Source organism: Buteo buteo, chromosome 3 (assembly GCF_964188355.1).
Source record: "Buteo buteo chromosome 3, bButBut1.hap1.1, whole genome shotgun sequence".
NCBI classification, from domain to species: domain Eukaryota; kingdom Metazoa; phylum Chordata; class Aves; order Accipitriformes; family Accipitridae; genus Buteo; species Buteo buteo.
The window spans coordinates 58,491,950-58,505,063 of record NC_134173.1 but is presented as its reverse complement, the minus strand read 5'-3'; the positions used below and the strand labels follow the sequence as shown (position 1 = coordinate 58,505,063).

Sequence of the window (13,114 nt, the reverse complement as noted above, 5' to 3'; positions counted from 1 at the left end):
TTGGGTCCAGCAGTGACTGTAAAGTACAATCGTCTACATATAAACTTACCTCAGGAAGTTCATAAGCTGTGGTTATCTTGGAGTATGTACTGTCCTGGAGAACTTACACATGCTCTGTTCTTATAGGGCTTCTAGTATTTACCATTGTCAGAAAAAGGACTCTGAACAAGATAAACCTTTGGCATAAATCAGTATAGCCGTTTTATGTCTTTCTGGTCTTGTCTTTTTTAATTTCTTAAGAAAATACTTAAATTATTGCCAGTGGTAGAGTCTCCCAGTATGTTTTCTTATTTATCTTCTCCTTTAACCCACTAACTTATTTCCCAAGGCAATGAAGCAATAGGAAATGTTACTAAAATGTCAGCTTCTTTCATAAAATTATCCTCAGATTTCCACAGTGGATTTTTTTACTCTAACAGATGATGGCAGCCATCTTGCTGAACCAGTCTCTAATCCTATGCAACAAGAATACAGCTTGCAACACAATAGTTTATCCAGAAGAAATGCTTCCTTGCTCTTTAGGAAAAATCAATAATTTTTAAAAATTGCTAAATATTGAACAGGTTTATAGTTACACAACTGCATTCCAGCAAGAATCTACAGGAACTGATCTGGGATCTGTTTGTACAGACTGGCTAGGGAAGGTTGTCTAGAGTGCAATTGGCTACAGAGTTATCAATATCAACTATTGTCAAGGTTGCAGATCCTTATCTGGCACAAATCAGTTCCACCATCTCCAGCTGCAGACAGCTGAGGATAAGATCTGAAATTTGAATAACAATATGACAAGTGTTGTTTAGAAAAATAAAATAAAGATTTGCACTAAAACATCATGTGAAGAAATTTAGGTTGAGCCCTGAAATAATGTATTTTAAAAATTTCTTCTTCATCAGTTGCTTACTTTTAAAGGTCATATTTCCCCTCCCTGAAATAAACTACTCCTTTTGATCTTGGAAATTCTTAATAACTTAACTGCTGGTGAAGTAAGATGGAACGAAGTCATACAAATCCAAATTATTGTAATGGAAGCAGAATCAGGCCTGTAGTGTCATTCTTCTGCTGTATTTGAATCTTTGACTTCTTTCCACTCTCCTCCCAAATTTAAGGACCGTACATTAGCCTTTTTCCATACAACTATAGTGTTCCCACTAACATCAGTAGGAATTGTGTGAGTGACTTATGGGTGCTAGCTATGTAATTTCAAGTGGCAGTAATGGTATTTACGCTGTAGAGCTGCATGCACAGATGGAAGAATAGTTCTTTCGTTAAGTATTTAATTCAGATAGAAAGCACCTAATCCACCCCCAGGAGGCAGATACAGTAAAGACTATATACTCTGTGACTATGCATTTCAATAAGAGCTTCTCAACTTAAATTCATTCTTCCATTAAATACAATTTCAGTCTCAATTTTACAGCAATAAATTAAGCTGGTTTTGAAGGAAATAAATTATGTTTTTCCTAAGACAGGGACAGGAGATTCCTACGTAAAAAGTAATAATGAGGTGCTGAAAGATGGTGCTAAATGCTTTTGCTTAAACATGTAGACATAGGATACATAATTAGTCAGATAACCACAGAGAAAAGGAAAGCTTTAAATAGAATATGAGAAGGAAAGAAAAGAAAGGAAATGTGACAGGAAAGGAAATTTTATGATGTAAATAACGGAATGCAAAATATGTAGGATTAGTTTCTTCAGAGTGGTTGCAAAATAGTACTGGAATCAATGAGGTTGGATACATTTTTTGAGCAAATCTCCACAACTGTATTAATCTTGTAAATTCTGTCATAAATTGTTAACAAATGTCTTGGCAGCTGCCAGCAGAGGAAGAACAATGTCCACATCAGCTTATCAATGTCTTCCCTTTCTTTCAAATAAATAGTTGTTGAAAATATCTTGAATGACATCTGTTGAACCACACTGCCTCAACCCCAAGTCTGCCAAGGTCACATTCATTGAAGTGCTTGAGCTGTTCTAGGATCTGTTGCAGGTAAAACCCACCAAGTGATAAGTACATTTGCACTCACAGCCTGAGGGCAGGGTTTTAAATGTTCCTAAATCTCCTAAAAAGCTAAATACCAGCTAAGTACCAGCTAAAAGACTAAAGTCCCATCACTGTATAGCATCCCTTATCTTTTAAAACTTCTGGGGAACCTGAATTTTTGGTGAGGGAAGACAGAAATTTACTGTATTTGGGATCACGTCTTCACAAAGGATATGCAATGAATGAATAAGTTAATAAGATAAATACTATAAATTTCACAATGAAAAACAGATTAAGAAGCCAGTAGAAAGACTAGGGTAATGAATGACACATTTCCAATATCTGATTTATTCTTGCAGCAATTCAGTTGTTGTCAGATTGAGGGATCTGATCTGATCTTGCCAGCCCTGAATTTTCAATATTTTTTTCCTGCAGCCTAACAAATACTGTGCCAGTGGCTTTGTGTATTGGTTTTTCAAATTGTGCTTGCACTAAAAGAGACTGACCAATATGTTTACATAGTGCTGTGATGGCTGGAACAAGTTGATAGTCCTAGGAGTATCTTCATCGGGAAGGAAAAACAGGAGAAGAAATGTCTAGCCCTGCTTTATATAATGAAGGGTAGGGGGAGGGGAGAAGAGAATGAGAAGAGGAAAGGAAGGCAAAAGGGGAATGAAAATTTCCACAGTTGCTTTAATGACGGGAGATTATCTGACATCTATAAATTACCTCATCTATGAAAACTGTGTATTTATTAGAAGGAGATGGTGATACAATTATGGACTTTTTTGAAACCTGTAGCTCCCCAATTTATTAATTCTGTCCCTAATCCCTGACAGCAAATTCACAAAGCTCAGTGATGCTATATATCACTCAAGGATGTGGTCCTCTATCACCAAAGCCATGCTTTAAAGACCTGCTTAGATGACCATATTCACCAGTAATCATGCTGTCACTGCTGAAGGCGAAAGCTTTAATAGCATTCTTGAAATATGATAGTTTGATATTTTTATTTCCCATGTTCCTTATCTGAATCACAGGAAACAAAAGCCCTCTTACTAGCAAACATTTGAAAGAACTAAACAAATTCTCTGAAAAATAATGGAATCTTTTACATGTGAAATCTAGACTCTGTTGTCAGTTTTGTTTCCACAGTCATAACCCATGTCTGTAATCACAAACTGATAATACCACTTTCAAGTGGACACAACATCAGAAACCACGTTATTGGAAAAAGGAAAGCAAGAAGCTCTATTTCATTTAAGTGATGACTGATAAAAAGCAGTTCATTTGAAACCTGTTTGTATTGGCTGTGTCTTGCTATCCCTTTCAATGGCTCTTTTGTATAGAAAAAGTATTTTCTTAAAAGTAGGTGCTGGATCTCTTCTAGTGTTGAACATGTCCATGACTCAATATTGAGTGGTTTTGGTGAGCATTTCTGATCTCAGGTTGTTGTGTGTAGGCATCTGTGTAATAGGTAGACAGTTTCAAAGAAAACCTATCAAGTCCAAATCCTGTTAAACCCTTGTTTTTTGTAAGGATAGCCAGCTCTTTCTGTAAAAAAAACCCCAAAACTAACATGCTTGATGTCCCGTTTGTGTGTGTTGCTGTCTATTCTGATTTCTTTGGAAGACAGGCTTGCCAGAGTTGAATGCTGTGCAACTGTTGCATATGTGGGGTGTGAGAACTCCTGGAATCACAACACTTCAAGCCAAAAGTTTATTTATGCAGAAAATTTGTGGAGCAATTTTCTGAATATCTTCCCACTTTGAACTGTGCCCAGATAAGAAATCTGTGGGAATTAGGTACAGAAACACAGTATGGCCCTAAGCCACAGATTCAGAAAAGTCTGATGCCTACAGTGAAATTTTGGTGGTATGGAGGGACTTAGATTTAAGCATTTTACAAATCTTTGAGGATTTGGCATGGGACCACCCAAACTGAGAACTCTCAGGCCAGTAGATTTTCACGATTAAGTTCAAAAACTGTCTTCAGAGACTGCCTAATGGATACCTGAAATCTTAAACTCACCGTGAAGTACAGTGGCATCCTTTCTATAAATTAACTGCTTAATTGCTGGGAGAAGAAGTTAAATTGAATATTTATTCAACGATTCTTGCAAAATTCATAAACAGTCTTGGCATAATGGTCCTGCTTCAGCAGGGGGGATAGAGAACACATTTGACCCATCCTAGTCTATATTTCTATGGACTAAACTCTTGCTTGGAAGAGAATTTGTAGGCCTGTAACCCATCAGACTGAGGAGGAAATAGAAGTCCTGTTTTCTACTCTCTCATGTGGTGGTGTTTTAATGAAAATAAAACCCAGATAATTCAGTTTGCTGTACCTAAGTAATTGAGAGCTAATCCAGAAGGAAACATCTAACAGAGCATTGTCAGCCTAATCCCAGTGAGACACATGTGCCAGTTGGCTTGAGTGAACTTCTGCTCACTGTGTTTGTGACTATGAATCACATTCTTAAGAGCTTAATGACCCACTTTCAATGTATGAGGAATTTAGGTATTTATCTTTGCTCCAAAGCTTTCCTTATAGATCTAAACTTTAGCACTTTTGAGATTCTTGTCCCAAAAGATTATTCTTAAAACTGTTCCTATGCTTTTCATTTATGTAAGAGATACAATATTGAGGTGTACTGAATAGCTTTTATACTATAGAGGAGTATCTTTTATGAACAAGATGATGAACCTTCTCTAACTTGACTAATACAAGCGATAGAAAGGCAAGGTGCATGTTCTATAGTCAACATTATGTATACAGTTTAGTTTGGCACTGTTAAATCTGTGTGCATTTGGCAACATTTGACTGAACAGTAATTTTTTTTGGTTTTAGGTTGGCTACTTTAATAGTAGTTTAGGATTTCAACAATGATCTCTAAAACCATTAATCATGTAACTACTCCTGCCATGGCCTATTGGGATGTATCAGTGAAATGACAATATTAATGCTGAATTGTTCTAGTGCCCAGGATAAAGGAAATAGTAAAAGATAATAGTTAAGCGGTACCCTCATCTCACAAACCTAAAGCAATATCCTTGTAAAAGAGGTGAATTGAGCGGGCTAATCCTGGCAAATTTAACAGAGTGACTCACACTCTTTCCTTGTTAAGAAAAGCAAACAAAAAGAACAAAATCCTACCATCTATAAATACAGTAAAACGGAGTTTAGACCCCCTCCTCCATGCCCTCCATGGCACTAAGGTATATAGCAAACTAGCAATGAGACATCTTAAGATCACAAATTCCTTAAAGTTAGCAATATTTTTCTGTTTTCCCAGAGTATAAAAGTGAAGAGATGAATTACGCCAAATAACACAGAATATAATTATTTTTAGCTCTGATTCAACAGGAGATTTACAGACAGATTAGTGGTCACCAAACAAGTATTTGCATCTGTTGTTTATGTTATGACATCTCAGATCAAAGGTTTTAAACTTTAACTTTCCATTTTCCAAGTGAATAATGAAACTGGAAAAAAGCTGAAGATGTGAGGAGGGAAAAGCTATAGAGTATTAAACACACTGAGGACAACTTTGAAATGATGAGGACATGTAGAATGAAGCCCAGAGGCTGGGTTCGTCAGACTTCTGAACACTCTGCTCCTCATGCCCTAGATTACGCACAATGTGTGTGTGTGCCTGTGAATCATCCCAGCGATCATGGAAACACTCCATGTTTAAAAGGAGGCTTGTGTTGGCCTCAGGCTTTGCTGAATGTCCAGCCCTTTGCAGCACCGTGTCCAGTGTGCTTAATTCTGTGTACCCATGGTGATACAACATTTCTGTAGCTGAAGCTAACAAAGTTAGTACTGAGTTGCAGAGGCAGAAACAAGTCCAGTAAAAACCCAGCATTGGAAACTCAGCCAAAATAAGGCTTCTTTCTAAACAGATGCTAAGATTTTTCAAGTAAATATAAATCTTTGAGGAGCTGAGTTAAAGTAAGTTGAGGGTCTCTTTGAAGAGATAATTGATGTGGATTCCTACAGTCAAAAAAGGTCTATTAACTACCTTGTAAAAGGGGAGATCACCAACAGGAAAAAAACCACCACAACAACAAAAACCCTGCTTGAGCCATTGTCTTTACTGAGATCATGATTAGACCTTTTATGCAGTTAATTAAGAAGGAAAAAGAGGAAAGATGCCTATGATTTAACTGCATGACTCAGAAAATTATTAATGGTCTGGGGATCCCATCACAAACAGCTCACTTGTAAAATACTGCTCAGGTCAATAACAGTCAAAGGCATTTTTATTTACTAGATTTCAGAGAGCTTTAATGAAATAATTTGCTGGCTTCAGTTCAGTTCATATGCCCTGATCCTGTACTGAGATCTCCATGGGAGGAGACTGTATAATAACAGATGCTTACAATTTCAGCCATGTACAAATGTATCAGTACACCCATATACGCATAATATTGGTCTATGCATGCATGCAAAGGTTGGAACTGATAAGTCCTGCCTATTTTTCAAGGAACAGCCACCATAGATTATATCAATTTGTACTTTTGCCCACAAGTTGCTTGGATATGGCAAGTGTTGGGCTTACATGTAGACCGACGTTGTCATCTTGGCTTTATTTAAGGCCCTTCTTGGGCACAATTAAGTGAGTAGAAACTGAACAGAGACAAAATGCCATTAACTATGAAAAACAAACAAAATGACCAGAAAGACCTTCTTTCTCTCAGCACTCATTTACATACCACTGTTGGTATTACTTGGAAAGAGCATAAGTAAGGTAAAAAGGGGCTAAATATAAGGTTGACTTTAAGTTGGCATTGTCTTATGAAAATATTTCAAGTCACTATGTGGATTTAAATTCTTACAGAATGTTCTGTTCCCTTAACTGAACATCACATTCAATTTGTCTGGATGAAAATATTTGGATTATTTATTTATGTTGGAAAAACTGTATGAATTTAAATTTAATTTAATGAGCTAACTAACTTGTCCTTCAATGGTATCAAAGTTTCACTAAATTTGAGAAGAAAACGCAGTTTTGAACAAAATTAGGGGGACAGTTGAAATAACTAATTTAATCTGATTTTGGAAGTTAACATAAATATAGTGAAGTATAGCTGTCAGGTTTTTTCAGCAATTCTGATGTTCTGTTAAATGTTCTTTTCTTTTTAAGTGAGATAAGCTATTTCTAGCGGAAAGACTGGCCTGCACTTTGAATTCCAATGTATTTCTTGCACACAATTTTCTGTGCAGAAACAATACTCTTTTATTTTTAAATAAACTGTAACTGTTTAAAATCAATGTAAGTCATCCAAGTAAGAGACAATAAACCAGTGTCTTTTTGTGTTTATATCTTATTTTACATAAAATTATTCTGGAAGGATATTTATAGCAATTAATAGTCACTCTATTTATTATTAAGCAATCATTTATCATTAAGCAATCATTTTGCTGAGGTACCAAAGGGTAGGTATTCACAGTATCCTAGGAATTACAGGTTGATAAAAGTATTCGATCACTTATTTTCTTCCTTGAAAATTCCGGATTATTTCCTAAAGTATATCCCTCCAAGTATTAAGTCCACCAGAGCTAATTATATACTGTACATTTCAGTTTTAGCATTCATCTCACTCTTCTCAATAAAAGCTTTACAGTTCATGCAAGAGTAGAATAGGCTTTAAGTATAAAAGAAATAAAATGAAATACCAATCTGATTAACATTTCAGGATCCTGAAAGCCAGTTTATATTAAAAAACCTTCTTACCACTCTGGCTTTGCAAACCATGTGTTAAAAGATGGGGATTATGAAGATCCATTGCAGCAAAGGATTCAAGCATTCTTCTTTGTGCTGGTTCAGCTGATCTACAGCACGGTCTGTGCCAAGACCCTCCGCCTTTCTTAAACATAATGATGAAACACATCCTCCACTGAGCCGTTCTTCACATTTGTCACTGGTCACTTCATTATTTTAAATGTCACTAATTGTTTATTTGAAGCATCTTGGTAATAAGAGAGCAAACGGGGCTGGCATCATGTTTGAATCATACATAGAAGAGTTCCATTCATGTTTATGAGGACATTTGTTTAGTAACCAATACAAAACAGCACTGGAGTAAGAAACAAATGGTAGGAAACCTTTTTTCCATCAACACTTACGTGACATATAATTGCAGCTTTGTGATATTGGTAGTTCAAACAGAGCTTACCTTCAGAAAGGCAGTGTTTACTTTATATTTACAAAAGGAAAGTAGAGCTGCCATGTGACGGAAAATTACTGGGACAGCCCATGTTTTAGTTTATTATTTCACAGGTGTATCAGAGACTTCTTGTCAGACAAGCTAGCAGCCTTGTGGAAAGTTCACAGAAGCCAGGAAGCTGTAAGTTCAAACGACACTTGTTTTTTCGCTGCTTCTTGTATTTCAATGTGTTTTATAGTTGTGACTATTAAACAGGGACTCACACTCTTAATTTTAGCAGCAGATGAGTTATCAGTGTCAGGTTCCTTTCTACCTGATAAATTCCCTGACTCATCTGTTGAACACAATCTTTTCTGGCAGGATGGGAACAGAAGCTACTTCTTACATATTACAGAATTGACTGTCAGTCACATACACAAGTACACTGTCACCACCAGGAAAAGTGGGGAATAGACTAAACCTTTGTATTGAGCTGTCTCAAGAATAATCAGCTCCAACCACCAGTGATCCAGAGTCCATATCCCTTCTGCCTAATAAAAATAGAAGCAGGACTATGAATGCATTGCATTCAAGTAGGGCTGGGTGAATCCCTGATCTGCACTGAGTTTCTGGGAGCTGGGACAAGGGAGAAAAGCTAGACTACTTTTCTCTTACATATTTGTAATGTCCAAAAAGAAATCTGTAGGGAATTTTGGTAGTACAGCTAGAGGAATTTCCTTCTACTTCTTGCAAAAATCTGCTTTCGCTCGTGAAAGCAGGCCGGTTTGCCAGCATGTCAGTGAAAAGCTGTGCAACCATCCCAGATAAAAGGGAACCTTGCAGTAATGGAGGCTAACACAGATGTTTACAAGAGCGTGGAGAGGAGGGAGAATCATGTTTTCTAAACACTCAGCTGTTAGTTTGGATAAGGAACCTTCAACTAGAGCAGAGTTTTGTAGTACATTTGAAATTTGTTATGCAGTCTTCTTTGACAAGTAGAAGAAGTCCTCTCTGGAAAAGTCGTTCAGATCAGCCAAGCTGTTGCAGGGTTCCAGCTGAGTGTCTAGTCCCACATGCCACAGATTTGTGGGTGATGATGAAGATGATGCTTTCATGCCATGACCTTCTCTCATGTGACAGCAGTGGACTACAGGTCTGCTTGCAATGTCCCCTCCTTTGGGGTGCTGTGAAAGCAGAGCTATTGCTGCTGCCCAGCTGTGAAAGATCTGCTACTGGAACTGCAGAGAGGCAAAAAGATAAGCTTCAAACAAACCCCCAACACCCTGACCTTTCAGGAAGTTCATTTCTCAACTGGAACTCTGCAGCTTTTGCTCATTTTGTATAATCCTTTCTGTACTCTTCCTTTTAAAGAAAACACCTTTGTGATGGCCTTGCAGTCCACTTGCAAAGAAAGGAACAAAGTCCTGTTTTCCTGCTTCTTTGCCATCACATTGACATAATGAACAGTGCCACTACTTCATCTGTTATCACAAAGAAATCCATTAAACATTCTACATAGTGTGCAAAAATTTATGTCTCCCCTTTTCATGCTGGGAATTTGTGGTAGCATGGTAATTTGAGTGGAATAGAAGCACTTGTGTTTTAGCTTTTTTTCGTGTCTAGAAGCTAGCAGTTCAGTCCAAATGTAATAAAGTTTAATAATCCCTATGTGCACTCTTGCACTAATGTTAACAGCAAATTTTTCACAAGAAAATAATCTTGGATAGCATGTTAATAGGTTTACAGTAAGATGACAAACCCTAATGTTAGGTTGCAGAGCAGATTAAAACTGCAGACAGCTAATTAATAATCAGATAATAGCATTCCTGTTGGGTTTGGGAAGATATTTTTACCTGTTCTGGAGCTGAAAGTCAAAAAGAAAAGTGAAGTCTCCGGGGTGAAATCCTGGCCAAATTGAGGTTAACTGCAAAATCTCCATTGACTTTAACATGTCAGGATTCCAGACTTTATCTAACCTTCCTGTGTCATCCCAGTAGAGGATCATATGGGGTTTTTTCCACAGATAAATCCATATGTGTCTTAACCCCACATTATTTGACCTCATGGAAATGAAACCACAGAATTACCTGAATGGAAAGAACTGGATCCAGATGAGACAGGGATGCAGTGGGGAATCAGGGCTTTTCTGGCCTGTTACCCCACAGGTCTCCTATCTGGCTCTGTTGGCTCTAGTACTCTGGTCTGCCCGCCACGTGATCAGACCTTCGGGCATGGCATAGAGTTAATGCTGTTTCCATCAGCATCAATACCAGGGATGGAAAAACTATGTTCTGAAAAAGAGAACACCTATCCTGGAACATTTATTCCTGACTTTTTCATGGCTTATATTTAGGTTTTCTGTACTCTGGGCACAGGGGTTTGCAGGTGGGGGTGGAGTTCAGATGTACTTTGCAGTAACTGATAGAGTTTCCTTGTGTCCTCTGGGAGCAACAGATATGAGTATGATTAGAGTCACAGTCACAGCATTCTTTTAGTGCTTGACAAGATTCTTCATCTGTTTTCAGTACTGAAGAAATTGCCATGCTATAATGTTCTGACTACAGGGCATGAACATTATTGCCAGCTAATGGGCAGAATGTATAACTATTAATGTGATTGTGACTAACATCTCAGCAAAACAGCTGCCAAACTTTCCAAAGGATTCATGAACACTTTGTTCTCTACCATTATAGTACAAAGTGTGATAGATATGAGCATTATTGTTGTCAATTCTTTTTTCAATAGAATAGCTGTAGTCATGAGAACTGTTATCCTAATTCCTATATGTTCTGCACATGTGGTTAAACTAATGACCCGAAAGTCTGCATTTATGTACAGCAACTACAAAGTCAGTACAACGGATATTTTTCCTTACCCCTGAGGGAGAAGAACAGTACCACATGGCTATCATTATGAAAATGAGATTGAACTAAAATCCTGAATCTGAATACTTGAAAGTTTAGGAATATCTGTATTTGATTTCGAGCCCTGGTCATCTCTGATTCTGAAGAATTACAGCATGTTTTAAAGGCCTGGGATACTTCCCTTTTATTTAATAGTCCTGTTATTCTGATATGTTGGTTTATTCAATGTATTTTTGATTACATTGTAAATGCTTCTGAGTTATTACAAAACCACCCTTCTGAATGTGGTTTTACTTGGCAAGAAAACATTAGTTTTATTGTTATACATGACCTACTTGGGATTTATTGTAAAATTAAAAGTATTGTAGAAGGAAGATCAAGAAAGCAAACCCAATGATAAATGCTAAGAATTCATATAAGATCTGAGTGAAGGACAGAGTTGAAATAACTGGTGTGTCTCATCTTTGACTCATTGTTCTGTGTTTTCACTACATTAATCATGCCAGGACTGTCACTTTATATTTGTGAACTGTGAAGCTCCGTCAGGGCAAGGGCCAGTACATGTTCCTGGATTACAAATCGGAAGTGACTGTGATCATTATCACTTCGGGCACAGGGACACTGTGTGGAAATTTGCAAACAAAAGTAGCAACTTAATCAGTGACAGAGTGAGACTGACAGCCACCCTGCCGCCTCGCTGGGAATGCAGGAGCAGCCACGGGTGCCAGTACGCCTGGGAAGATATTCATATTTAGATTGTCCAAAGGATATATCATAGACATCCGAATAGTTTCTTACTATTAAAAAATAACTAAAACAATTCCACTTCACTTTTAGTATAATACTTTGAATCTGTATTGAGCATGTATGAATCTTAAACCATTTGTGTCTTATTGTTTTTTTAGCTTGGTCATTAAGCATAACATTTGCAAATACATGTCTGGTGGCTTCTGTTTTCCCTTGTAAAACCAGATATATTTTGAAATTGCTGCATACAAACTGCCCATCTCTTTGTCTAGCAATCAATTTCTAATATATGCCCCTCTTCCTCTGTCTATCATTTGCTACATCTGTTCTGCATATGTGCTTATGCATATACATAATAGTTGTTCATCTATGAATTTATTTGTCCTATCTTTGTTAACAACAGCCATAGGAACTATGCATCAGCCATAGAAAGAGAAACTACTGACAATGAGTTAGCAGATATGAAGTTGAAGGCTGAAATCTTCCCCACTTTAGCTCATGATTTCATGACTTACAAAGGAATGCCTCGCAATAACATTGACTTCCAGGAAGAGCTGTGATTATGATAAGCTGAAGTAGGAGGGAATATTCTTGCCAGGTCCTGGAAAAAAAGACGGGAAAAATGCTGCTCCTAAAGCAAGGCTTTAAGAGGCAGACTCTTCCATCATTCCTTTTCATTTGTCTGCTCTTTACAGTGACTTAAGTGCAGGTATATCTCCAAAAGACATAAATTTTGAGATTTTCCCTAAATTTAAACACGTTTGGACTGGTTTTTATTCTGCAGAATTAGAGTAAAATAAGAGATTTTCAACCCAATTTTCTTGTCACTACTACTGAGTTTGTGCTCAGTGCTAAGTACAGAACAGCCTGATTCTACTCTTTACTGCAACCTCAGTATGGTTATTCCTTTAGCAGCTAATGGAAATGATAATACTTATTCCCAGTATATGAGCTCTCTAGAGAAACCTGCAGGTTTACATTTCTCACTCAGAGGCTGTAGAATTCAAGAAGTAAACTCAGGGCAAGGAATTGATCCCCATAATCATATCCTGAATCTCACTCCAGCAACTGGGGATGAAGGAGATTGTATTAGCACATGTTTACTTAAAGGAAACCTGTGATTGCTCCCTTTCAAAATCTCCACAGGAATGTAATGAAAAGAAGGACCAGAATTGTCTTTATATGCTTTGGCTCCTCTCATATTTCCTATAAAAAAGGTCTTATCTTTCAATACAATTATTAAAGCCATAAAAGGATATATATCTTGAACTATGACATTTCAGATAAACCAAGGCACTTTAATCTTATTAACTTTCATAGTCTTTTCTGCAAGCTAATTCGAGTACCTGATATTGCATTATATGGTT

At 37.2% G+C, this 13,114-nt stretch overlaps 1 protein-coding gene across 1 annotated transcript in view; it reads left to right on the top strand.

Moving 5' to 3' along the window:
- The window catches only part of ANGPT1 (angiopoietin 1), a 165,851-nt gene that overhangs the window by 51,950 nt on the left and 100,787 nt on the right, over positions 1-13,114 (top strand). The gene's annotated exons all lie outside the window — the stretch shown is intronic.